This window comes from Hipposideros armiger, unplaced genomic scaffold, assembly GCF_001890085.2.
Source record: "Hipposideros armiger isolate ML-2016 unplaced genomic scaffold, ASM189008v1 scaffold_6, whole genome shotgun sequence".
Lineage (NCBI taxonomy): Eukaryota > Metazoa > Chordata > Mammalia > Chiroptera > Hipposideridae > Hipposideros > Hipposideros armiger.
Genome location: NW_017731356.1, coordinates 2,780,834 through 2,792,725, shown reverse-complemented (window position 1 = coordinate 2,792,725; position 11,892 = coordinate 2,780,834). Strand labels below are relative to the sequence as shown.

The window sequence follows — 11,892 nt, the reverse complement described above, 5'->3', positions numbered from 1 at the left end:
GTCCGGAAGTGGCTACGTGCGGCTGGCGGAAAAGGGCGGAAGTGACTGCCTTGGGGGTCCTGCGAAGCTCGCCGGGGCGGAGCCTCTATCTGGTGGGTCTGAGGTGTGTCCTCGGTGGCTTGGGCAGGTGCCTTTCGAAACTGCGCGGGAATCGTCCTGCAGGTGGACTCCAGAGAATGTACAGCTCTCAGGTGTTTAGTTATGAAGAAACATGTTAGAGGACTGGGATGTAATTCCTGGAAAGGGAGCTGACACGTTTCACAGGGCTTCTTTGCGTAGCTAGGTCGCCCGCAGGCCGTGGCGTCTCCCCGATTTCTCTTCATTAGGGGCTTGTGGCCTTGATGGTTTTTATAAATGATTCTTGCTAATCTGTAACATCTGAGAGATGTCTAAATCTACCCCCCCCCCTTAAAAATGATCTCCCACCTGTTTCCATGGTTCCAGAAGGCGATGTAAGACGTCGGCCCTGGGAGGTGGGCAGACAGACATCCCCTTAGGCTTCTCCCTGATTTTTACGTCGGTCTGGTTCTACCTTGACCACACAACCTTCCGGGCTTCCCTTTTCTCACTTTTAGATTTCGAAGATTAAAAGATGCAAGTATTGGCAAGGAACATATAGATCAGGATGATTGAAAAGAGACCAGTTACTCCGTTTTTCATGTTTCTCTCACTGTTGAACACTTCAGAAAACTTTTATTTTGGCTTAAAATCCCAGGCGTGGCCTTCGACTTCAGTGGCTCGGTCTTATTAAATAAATTGGAATAAAGGCGTAGACTGAAAGTAAAACACCACGCCAAGAAAAGAGTTGAAATGGCGTATTTCATGTTTAAATAGGTGATCACAAAGGGGGAAGGATGTCTGGAATCACCCTGGTAACGTTTGAGCGTTTAAACTTAAACGTGGCTTCTGAAATTTAGGTGTGCACAAATGCTTCATTTTAAATGGGGGCTCGTTTCCCCTGACATTTAAAAGTTAAAATGCCATCCATAAGGATTGGAGGAGACAGATTCATCCATTTTTTTGAACATAGACTAAATACCTTAAAGATACAGATAAGCTCCGAAATAGTAGATGGGGAGCAGAAGTCCGCTCGTTAATTCAGTTTTCCATTTGTAGACACCAACCATCTAGTTCCATTTAATACACACGAACCATGTTGTATGCCCCATGTTACATTTTATACACACGCTTTCTTTTGCTCACTGGGTGAATTTCAAGAATTATCGATAATCTAGAGAGATGGATGTTTTGGTAGTTTAAAAGGTTTTGTGTTCATCCTGAATGAGAACCAAATCATGAGTTGAGATGATAGTAAAAGATAACGTCATTTGTATAAAATGGTAGTTTCCAGTGTGCAAGGTTCTAAATCTGTTTGTTTTTGGGGTTTTTTTTTGCCCCCCTGGTGGCTCTCCCTCATGGTGACTGGTTTCTTCAAGTGACGTATAATATTTTATTGGGAGCTTATCTTCAAAGTTCTTTGTTCTGTGGGAGTCTTCTGTACCTTGCATTGACAGACTGTCTCCACAGATGGGTTTTTCTGGGCTTCTAGAAGTTTCAGTTGCTTTAAACCAGATTTAAGTTAATTTTTTCAACTTGTGATAGAAATGTGGATCTCACCCCCGTAGATATGATACAGGCCTCAGATACCGGTTTTTGCAGGCGCCTGTTACGTATGTGTATCATGTTACTCGGAGATAGCAGGCTTCCTTGCTGCTTTTCCAGAGCAATAGGCTTTTTTTTCTCCAATCCTCTGTTGTCACGTGGACCATCATTCTAGGCTCTGAACTTGATTTCGGTGAGCTTGTCTTCAAATATGTATAGGAATTCCAACTCCCAGCACTGAAATTCAGGTCGAGCCCCCCTTGGGTTTGCTTTCTACAACTTTTTGCATTCTTTTAAGTTCTGTGATGTATTTTTTGGTTTTAAATAAAAACACGTTATGTGTTCAGCATTTTTGTGTGTTTATGGCAAAAGGAGCCATCTGTGACATCGTACACTGTTATATTGCCTCCAGTTGATGCTTTACCATAGCAGCTAGAGTAATCTTTTAAAACATAAAAATCTAATGTCTGTAGCCTGCTTCGAACTGCGAAATGGCTTCCTGTCGCACTTTGAATAAGACCCCAGTTCCTGTGTGAGCCTGCACGATCTGACCTCTGCCTGCCTCGCTTCTGTGACCGCGAGGCTCGCCCCCCCTTTACACTTCAGCCGAATTGGCTTTCTCTCGGGTTTGAGAGCATCCAGCCTCTCCCCCAGTGCTCTCCCGCCCTACCCAGGGCTTCCCCAAATGCTGTTGTGTTTGACTATGGCGATCTCTCTCTTGTCTGGCTGGTTCTTTCTCCTTCAGGTTTTTGACCTGAATGTCCTTCATTCAGTGACAGAGGGTGTCATTTTCAATGACCGTTCTATCCAAATAGCATCTCTCTCTGACCCTCCCCCATTTCTGTGTTCTTTATTGTTTTCATAGCACCAGTTACAACTCCTAAATTATTTGCATTTGTTTGTTTACTTGTTTATTTTGTTTCCCTCTATTAGGTAATAGCTTCACAAGATTAGGGGATGTAGCTTTTATTCACTGTGTGTATAACAGGATGTTTGATGCCTGCTTAGCACTCAAGTAAATATTGACACCTTTCCAAGTTAAGTATTGAGTTGAAACATTTCCACATTTAATGTATTCTGAGAATCCTTTCTGATATGAATTTCTATGATGGTCAATAACATTAACCCTATTTATTATATCCATTTGTAGCCATGAACTCTTTGGATAGTAAGTAAAAAACATTAAAAATAGGTTGAGAAAAATCAAGATGGCATTTTATTCTTTATAAGGCCTTAAAATAGTATTTCCGCAACATTCTGTAGTTTTCGGTATGTAGGTCTTTTATCAGATTTAGCTCTAAGTAGTTAATAACATGATGCTATTGTATGTAGTATTTTAATTCAGTTTTCAATATTTTTGCATCTGTTATATAGAAATAAAATTGATTTATGTTTGTTGATCAACCATGATAAGCACACTTATTAGTTATAGCATTGTTTTCTAAGATCATCCATTGGATTGACAATGGATGATCGTGCTATCTGCAAATGACAGTTTTACTTTGTTTCCAATCTGCATGCCTTTTATTTTTCTTGCCTTATTGCACTGGCTAGACCCACCAGTATAATGCTGAATAGAAGAAGTGAGATTGGACACCAGTCTTGTTCTGATCTTAGGGGAAAAGCATAGTCTTTCACCATTAAGTTTGATGCTAGCTTTAGGTTTTTTTGTAGGTGACCTTTATCAGTGTGATGAAATTCCTTTCTATTTTTAGTTTGCTGAGAACTTGTATCAGAAATCGATAATGGATTTTCTTGCATGCTTTTTCTGGGTCTATTGAGATGATTATATGATTTTTCTAGTATAGGTTGTTAATATGGTGAATTGCATTGATCAGTTGGCCAGTGTTATACCAATCTTGCATTCTTGGGATAAATGCTACTTAGACATAACATATTATGCTTTTTATATATTGTTGGATTTGATTGGCTAAAATTTTATTTAGAATTTTTGCATATGTTCATGAGGGTTATTGGTCTATAATTTTGTTTGGTGTAATGTCTGCCTCGTTTTGGGATCAGGGTAATACTGGTCTAACCAAATGAGAAATAGTTTCTTCTCTTCACGTTCCTGGAAGACATTTGTAGCACTGGTATTAATTCTCTCTTATATACTTGGTAGAATTTATCAGTGAAGCCATCTGACATTTCCTTTATGGGAAACTTTATCTACAAATTGAGTTTCTTTGATATGTGTAGAGCTGTTCAGATTATTGCTTCTTGAGTGACTCTTGGTAGTTTTTTCTTTCAAGATATGTCTGTTTCATCTAAGTTGAACGTATTGATTGGCAAAGTTGTTTATAATATTTTCTTGTGCAGTAAAGGGTTAACTCAGAGGGTTTGTGGTGTTCAAACCCTGCACATTACAAAGAAAGGACTGGCTCCTGAAAGAAAACCTCTAAGCCCTTGGACTATCCTGCATGGTAATATTGTCTTTGTATATCTAGGGCCTTTGTGCTCATCAGATAGTTTGTGCTAACAATGTAATTTATGGTGAATGCCTGTTTTTGTTTAGCTGGATTCCTGGGCCACCCTCTCTGAGTTTGATCTCTGGAGGGACTGGAGACTGGCTAGCTGAAATCAGTCATGTGGCTGCAGCATGCAGCCTGACTGACTCCCAATAATAAACCTAGACAACAAGGTTTACATGAACTTCCCTGGTTGGCAGTACCTCCTGTGTTGACACATGTCATTGCTGGGAGAATGAAGTGCATGTATTTGCTGGGAGAATGAAGTGCCATTCATACAATTATACTTGGAGAGGACAACTGGAAGCCCATATCTGATTTCTACTGGACTCTTATGCGTGTTTGGTTTTAAATATTTAAAGATTTCTGGACACTTCTCTTGTTGATTCCTAATTTAATTCTATTGTGGTCAGAGAAGTAGTTTGTATAATTTGAATTTTTTTTTTTTATCTACTGAGACTCGTTTTTATGGCCCAGGATGTAGACTCTTGGAAAATGTTCTGTGTAAAAATGAAATGACCATGTATTCTGCTGTTGTTGAATGGAGTGTTGTATTAGTCCCAATGAAGTCCATTTTGGTTGATTGTGTTTTTAAGTCCTCCATATCCTTATGGGTTTTCTATCTACTTATTCTATTACTTATTGAGAGATGAGAATTGAAATCTGTGGATTTTTCCATTTCTGCTTGCAGTTCTGTCAGTTTTGCTATATGTGTGTTGAAGCTATGTTATTAGGTTCATAAATATTTAAGATTGTATGCCTTCTTGATTATTTGACCCACTTATTATTAAACATTTGCCCTCCTTTTGCCTGGTATTATTAGCCTGAAGTCTACTTACTCTAATATTAAGACATCACTCTAACTTTCTTTTGAGTAATGTTAGCATGGTATATCTTTTTCTTTTTTCTTTTTTAACTTTTCACTTACTTGTTCCTTTCTTTTAGGCAGCATATAGCCGATCTTGCTTTTCTAGACAATCTAACAATTTCTGTCTTTTAACTGGTGTGTTTATAACATTTATATTTAATGTGATTATTATGTTTGGGTCTTAAACCTCTCAGCTAAGCTTTAAGCCTTAAATCAATCAAAATATTTCAGCCTTTGTTTTCTCTTTGTCTCATCTGTTGTTGGTTCTCTTTCATAATTTACTGGCTATAACTCTTTGTTTTGTTATTTTAATAGTTGCTTTAACAGCATACTAAACATTTTTTTTCTTTTTTTTTTATCTGAGCCATCCTAATACTAAACATTTTTAACTTATCACAATCAACCTTAAGGTAATGTTATACCACTTCATATATAGTATACAAAACTAACAAATACATGTTTCTACTTCTTCCCTCTGAGCCTTTATGGTATTTTTTAATATATTTCATTTCTGCATGTTATAAACCTCAAAATTCATTGCTATTATTATTGTTTAAACAGTTACCTTTTAAAAAGATTTAAATAAAGTCTTATATATTTATTCATGCAGATACAATTTCCTGCACTCTTCATTCCTTTGTGCAGATCCATAATTCTGTCTACCTGAAAGAGTTCTTTTAACGTTTCTTATAGTACAGGCCTGCTGTGGATGAAATTCTTTCAGCTTTTATGTATATGAAAAACTCTTCATTTTGCCTTTGTTTTTGAAAGATATTTCACTGAGTCTAAATTTTTAATTTGACTTCTTTTCTTTCAGTACTTTACAGATGCTGCTCTATGTCTTCTAGTTAGCATGGTTTCTGATGAGAGCTCTATCATTATTATCTTTGTTTATTTATAAATAATGTATCTCTTTTTCCTCTGTCTGCTTTTAAGATTTTCACTTTATTACTATTTTTAAAGAAATTTGAATATGATGTCCCATGGTGTAATTTTCTTCATAATTCTTGTGTTTGAGGTTAGCTGAGATTCATGGACGGGTACATTTATAGTTTTCATCAATAAATTTTCTAGCCATTATGTCTTCAGACATGTTTTCTGTCTACCCCACTCTCTTCTTTTGTGGTTTCTATTACACATTTGTTAGCCACTTGAAGTTTTCCTATAGTTCACTGATGCTCTTTTTATAACATCTTTTTGTTCTCATTTGCTTCATTTTATATAATTTTTATTTCTGTCTTTAATCACTAATGTTTTGTCCTCCAATGTCTAATCTTCAGCTAATCCCATCCAGTGTAATTTTTTTTAAATTACAGACATTACAGTTTTTATATATAGCTATTCAATTTGGATCTTTTTTATCTTTGATGTTTCTCCTTAACTTTTAAACATATGGAATACAATAATGATAAATATTAATGGCATTGTCTGATGATTCTAACATTGTGTTAGGTCTGGGTCAGTTTCAGTTGATTATTTGTTTTCCTCATGATTCATATTTTTCTGCTTATTTGCATGCCTCATAATCTTTGATTTGATTCAAGACATTCTGAATTTTACCTTGTTGGGTGCTAGCTGGTTTTGTTTTCCTATAAATATTGAGCTTTGTTCTGAGATGCAGTTAAGTTACTTGTATGTAGTTTTATTTTTTTGAGAGTTGCTTTTAAAATTTGTTAGACATTACCAGAGAAATGTTTAGTCAAGGCTAATTATTTCCTGCTACTGAGGTAAGAATATTTTGAATGCTCTATCAAATGCTCTGTGAGTTGAGAGATTTTCCAGTTTTACTGTTGGCAGTTTCCCTGATTCTTGGTCCTGTGTGAGTGCTGTGTACTGTACTCTGATTCTTTTGGATAGTTTTTATCCTGGCCTCCTGCGGTTTCCTCACGTGCATGTACTGAGTACTCCTTTGCTAACACTTGAGGAAACCCTTTGCTGATCTCCTTGGATTTTTTCTCTGCAGCTCTCTGTTTTCTGGTATTATGTCTAGATTCTCACTCTCTTGTTCTCCTCTTACACTGAACTCCATCTGCTCAACTTAGGGAGTCCTGCAGGCTTTGCCTGGATTCTCCCCTCTCCCCACTCCAATACTGTGACCTGGAAACTCTCAAGGCAATAAATTGGGGCAGTTCTAGGGCTTGCTTCATTTGTTTCCTGTGTCTCAGGGATCACTGCCCTTCATTGCTTGATATCCTGTGTCTTGAAAATTACTGTTTCATATATTCTCTTTGTTTTGGGTTGTTTTAAGAGGGAGCATAAATTCAGCCCCTGTTGCTCCATTTTGGTCAAAAGTGCAAGTCCCAACACTGTTTTAAGTAACTAAGCCTTTTAACAACCTGTGGAGTAGTTTCAGTGATTCTCATTTTATAGGCGGGGAGGCTGAGGCACCAAACAACTCAGTTAGTTATGCAAACTTGCATAGTTTGTTAGTTGTGCAGGTAGAATTCATACTCAGGCAGTCTGGCTCCAGAAATCTATGATCTTAGATTTTATAGTATTCCTCAGTTTACAAAGAATTGCGGCAAATATTTCATTAAGTTCTTATGTAGTTCATCTGAGCAGAATGTGAATGGCTGAGTCCTGAACCTCACATCCCATGTAGTTTACATTTCCAAAAGCTGATGCTTACTTCTCCAGAGGCATCTTTTATAAATGTAAGATCGTGTTTCCTGACAAACAGAAATGAGAACTATTTGTAAAGTGTAGCAGAAGCTGTTTTTAGCCACTAACTCTCCTAATTTCACTCTACCTTGGGATTTTCTGGCTTGGTTTCTCTAATTTCTTGACTTTTGCCAACTTCTCTTACTCCATTCTTTAGACTGTTACAGATGGCCTAAAGTTTCCCTTTTTGTTTAACCTTTGTATCCATGGCATCAGGTACTAGGAAAGATGGAATTTATTTGTTTGCAAGAGTCTTTGAAAGATGAAATGCTATAAGTAATTTAACAGCTTGCATTTTCTTTGGGAAGTAGTCAGATTTTCCCATGGGCTTTTGGATTCCAGTTTGTTACTTTGTATTAGAAATTTTGTCTGTCTCCAAGTGCATAACCATTAGGCACCTAGGAGAGTTATGTGGGAAAAGTACTTTTCTTATGGCTATATTATAGGTAATAGAACAATGCCTGAGATGGTAGCTCAGTTTGTAGAATGAATGAACGAATGAATGGGAATCAAGGTATGCTGGTAGCCAGTGGGAGGAGCCAAAGGGAGACTGGACAGAGCAAAAATATGCTGCAGACAGCACTTGAGTCTTGATTGCGTGATGTTCTGGCTTTGTGATGTCTTTTCTATTTACATTTGAATACAGTTGTGTTTTGTTTTCAGAATTCATCATACTTAAAATAAGAAATTGACTGACTCTAAGAAGATACTGGACAACCGAGTTTCTCCTTCCTTTTCCATATGCTGTCTCCACTGGAATATTTAAATATATTCTCAGTGAAGAGGCAGTTGCTTTTAATTGCACTAGTATTTCAAGCATTTTTAAAAAATGAAAATGAATTAGAAGGATTAACTAGCACTGCTGAGCAAAATAGCTCTCCTGTTTAACAGTTTCCATTAGTCCTCAGTTTAATTACTGTGTTATTCTGCCAGCTTTCTCCAGAAATAATTGACTGAATGAAGTCATTTCATTGGATATTTACAAACACTAGACTTGTAAAGGGGGTTTCTGTCAATCCCCCTTGGGCTTGGAAATGACTGAGGCTGACCTGGCAGCGCACAACTGCTATTTTTGGGCTTAGCATATTTTCACAGTCACCAATTCAGGAAGATGATGGGAAGGAAACAGAGGAAGGCAAAATGTTTGGCCTTTACACTCATTCCTACTTTTGTAATTTTGGCTGTAAGTTTCCTTGAAAAGTAAGAGAGTAAAGCATCGATTTGGTCTAAGACACGAAGTGGTTGTATAGTGAGTTCTGTGTGTGGTGGTTAGAATATCTTGTTAAATTACGAATAGTCTGGAAGAAATTTGCAAAGCTTTGAGTATCAATAGTCAAAGCTTAAGCATTGGCTTTTCAATCATGGTAAAAATGAATTACCAAGGTCAGTCCGTTAATGGTATTGATTTAATTTTCTGTAATAAAGTGTTTTTGTTTTGGATTAAATAAGATTTGATTTTGAAGGCATAATGTCAAAACTAGAGAGCAGACAAGACAAAGATTCGGCTGGAAATTATTTTATCTTAGGCAGCCCACAGGAAATTCCAAAAGACAAGATCAATATAAATGATGCTTTTAAAGAATTGAAGTGGAATGCCAAATCGCAGTGCTGTAGATTCAAGTTTAAAGATGTCAGTCCCTACTCATGGAAAAAATTCACGCAGAAACTTCAGATGGTCTTCAGAAGGAATTCCAACTGGGGTAATATTTACAATGTGATGATTTCCGTGTGGCCGTTCATAGTCTTAAAATATTGGGGGGCAGGGAGAGTAGAAGTAAGGCTATTGGGAAAGTGCTTATTTTTTTTAAAAACAACAGAATAGTGGAGGTGATAAATGTTTTAAGAGGAATTCTAAGAAGTGAGATGATTGAAACTAATGTAAGTATGAAGAGCATAGATTTAGTTCTTGTTTGCATCTACGTTTTAGCTCCCCAGGAGGATGAATACCTATCTCTTAAAGGTGACCCCAGAGTAATGCAGAGTGAGTTTTAACCTGCAATATCGTCGATAATTTAAGTTCAGCTTTCTCAGTCGCAGCATATAAATGTGGTGAAAAGCCATTGACTCATTTTCAGCTTGCATGGTGTCAGCAGGTTTTGCAGGACATGAAGGCTGTACCGTTTCGTGGGGCCTCCTTAAGAAGAAAGAACACGGCGTTATAAATACACACTTACAGAGACTTGGAAATTTCAAGCAAGTGGAAGGCCCTCAAACTGGAGCTTTAGGAGCTTCTAGTTAACAAATCTCATGGCATTTATATGGGACAAAGAGAAGGGTAACTGTAGGAGAAGAGTAACTAGAATATCAGTGCAGTGGTGAGAGAGGGCGTTGGGATTTAAGATCTGTGTTCTAGCCTCGGCCGGTTCATCCATCCCATTGTCCGTTTACTGAATGCAGCCTCGTAACAGGCATCATGGAAGTGGCTGTGGATGCAAGACCCTGTGCTTAGGGAAGAAAGCATTCCACACTCAGTATGAATTTGGGAAACAGAGTGCACACCACCCCTCTTGGTGAGACACTGTGGACTTCAGCATATTGATGGCTCTGAGAGGTATACTGTTAAAAAACAAACACGTCACACACACACACACACACACACACACACAGTTTACCATCATTTATTTCAGTTTTTAGCTGTTTTCTTTTTGAATGTATGTAACACATCGTTGCATCACCTGGAAGACATTTTCGGAAATGCTGCTCTGAGGAATGATCTCTTCCAGCCTCCTGAACTGTTCCAGGTCCTCTTAGGTTTTCCTCCCGGCCAAGTGGGAACTGTCATTCGTAAAGGAATCAGCACCCCCAGCAGTGTTATCTTTGACAGACGTGCACCCTTGGATTCCATCAGCAGCTCTTAGGAAATGGCACCGCCCATCATGCAGAGATTGGCGATGGGGTGTGGGTAGATGCTTAGCTGGGTTGGAGGGACTGGTCCCTTACAACTCAGGCTTCTTGTGATTCCTGAGGTTTTCCTGTGAGCATCCTGCAGCCTTCTCATTAAGGAGCGCTCTGCTTTGGTAGCGTCGCCTTCTGTGTTTGTCTGTAGAGGTCATGACACTTGAGCGTGAATACCACCCAAGCTGCCTGTGCAGTGGTCAAGCAGGAAGGAGTGAGGTCCGCTCCCCCCCACCCCCCAGGATATTTCTGAATGCAGGAGCCCAAAAGGAGGCCTCTGTGCCAATTATGGCTTGGAATTCAAACGTCATGCCAGAGCCACTACACCTTTTTTAGGGTAATTACCACTTAACTAAACATTTCTGAGTTCCTTATAAATTGGTCCCTTCAGTCATTTAATCATTTTAGTAGCTCTTCTCTGAACTCGGTCCAAGCTTTCCACAATTTTGGTAACAAGGTGCTCTGTGGGGAATGCAGTGTCCAGGTGCAGCAACCTTGCCAGGGCATTTGGGGTGGTGGGAGGGAGCGAAAGAAAGATGACAGCTATCCAATGTCCCTTAGGTGCTCGTAAACGTATGGCAGCTTTCCAGCAAGTGGAGTTGAGCTCACAGTAAATGTATAGGCGAGTCGACTGGAAATTGCCCCTTCCTGGATTCAGGTGGAAGAGAAGCCCGTGAGTGAGTGTGTGTGTGAAGTGGATTAAATCCTTCACTTGAAGTAACGTTATAGCCATTCTTTGCAGTAAGAAACCATTCAAAGCAAAGGCTGAGACAGTCTCAACAGGAATATTTCAAGGAAAGGCAGTGCCTTACCTGAAAGCTACCACTGCTCTGTCTTTGTTTAGTGTTTATACCATATTTGTATAAAGAAGATCCTTAAAATATTGCTTAATATTTTTATTTTCTCATGTTTTGATCGACCTGAAAGGAAACCTGATGAAATCTAGAGATCAGTTGGAGTGACTTCCTCAGGGTCAAGCAAATGAGTCAATGGGAGAATCAGAATTATACCCCAAATGTGTTGGCTTTAAGTCCTATACCTTTCACTTACCTCGGAACAAACAAGCCAACCAAACTAAACACTCTCATCCCCATGCCCCGTTTCTAACCCTGGTTCAGGAAGTAAGATCTTACTACTCCTTGGCAAATCTTTGGACCTTTTAGTTTAGGTACTGTATCATTTGTGTTCATTTTCTTTTTATCTTGAAGTTGTTAGTTCACTTAAAAAAAACAAAAAAACAAACTTTCTTTTATATCAAAAAATGAAATTCCAAAGACATCAGCATGTGGTAGGTGAAAGTGAGTGATGTCACAGTTGGTTGGGGTTCTGGGAGACTCTAGAAAGGCACTGGCAAAGATTGTTATGATTTAAGTACAAAACCCCATAATAAATTCCTAA

At 38.4% G+C, this 11,892-nt stretch overlaps 1 long non-coding RNA gene across 2 annotated transcripts in view; it reads left to right on the top strand.

Moving 5' to 3' along the window:
* Positions 1-22: 22 nt before the first annotated feature.
* Positions 23-11,892, top strand: part of LOC109385460 (uncharacterized) — a 207,421-nt gene continuing 195,551 nt past the window's right edge. Inside the window, exon 1 of one of the 2 annotated variants that reach the window (XR_002124628.1) lies at positions 23-92. This is a non-coding gene — a long non-coding RNA (uncharacterized LOC109385460). Of the gene's footprint in view, positions 192-11,892 lie in introns of both variants that reach the window. The other variant, XR_002124627.1, reaches the window with a different exon arrangement.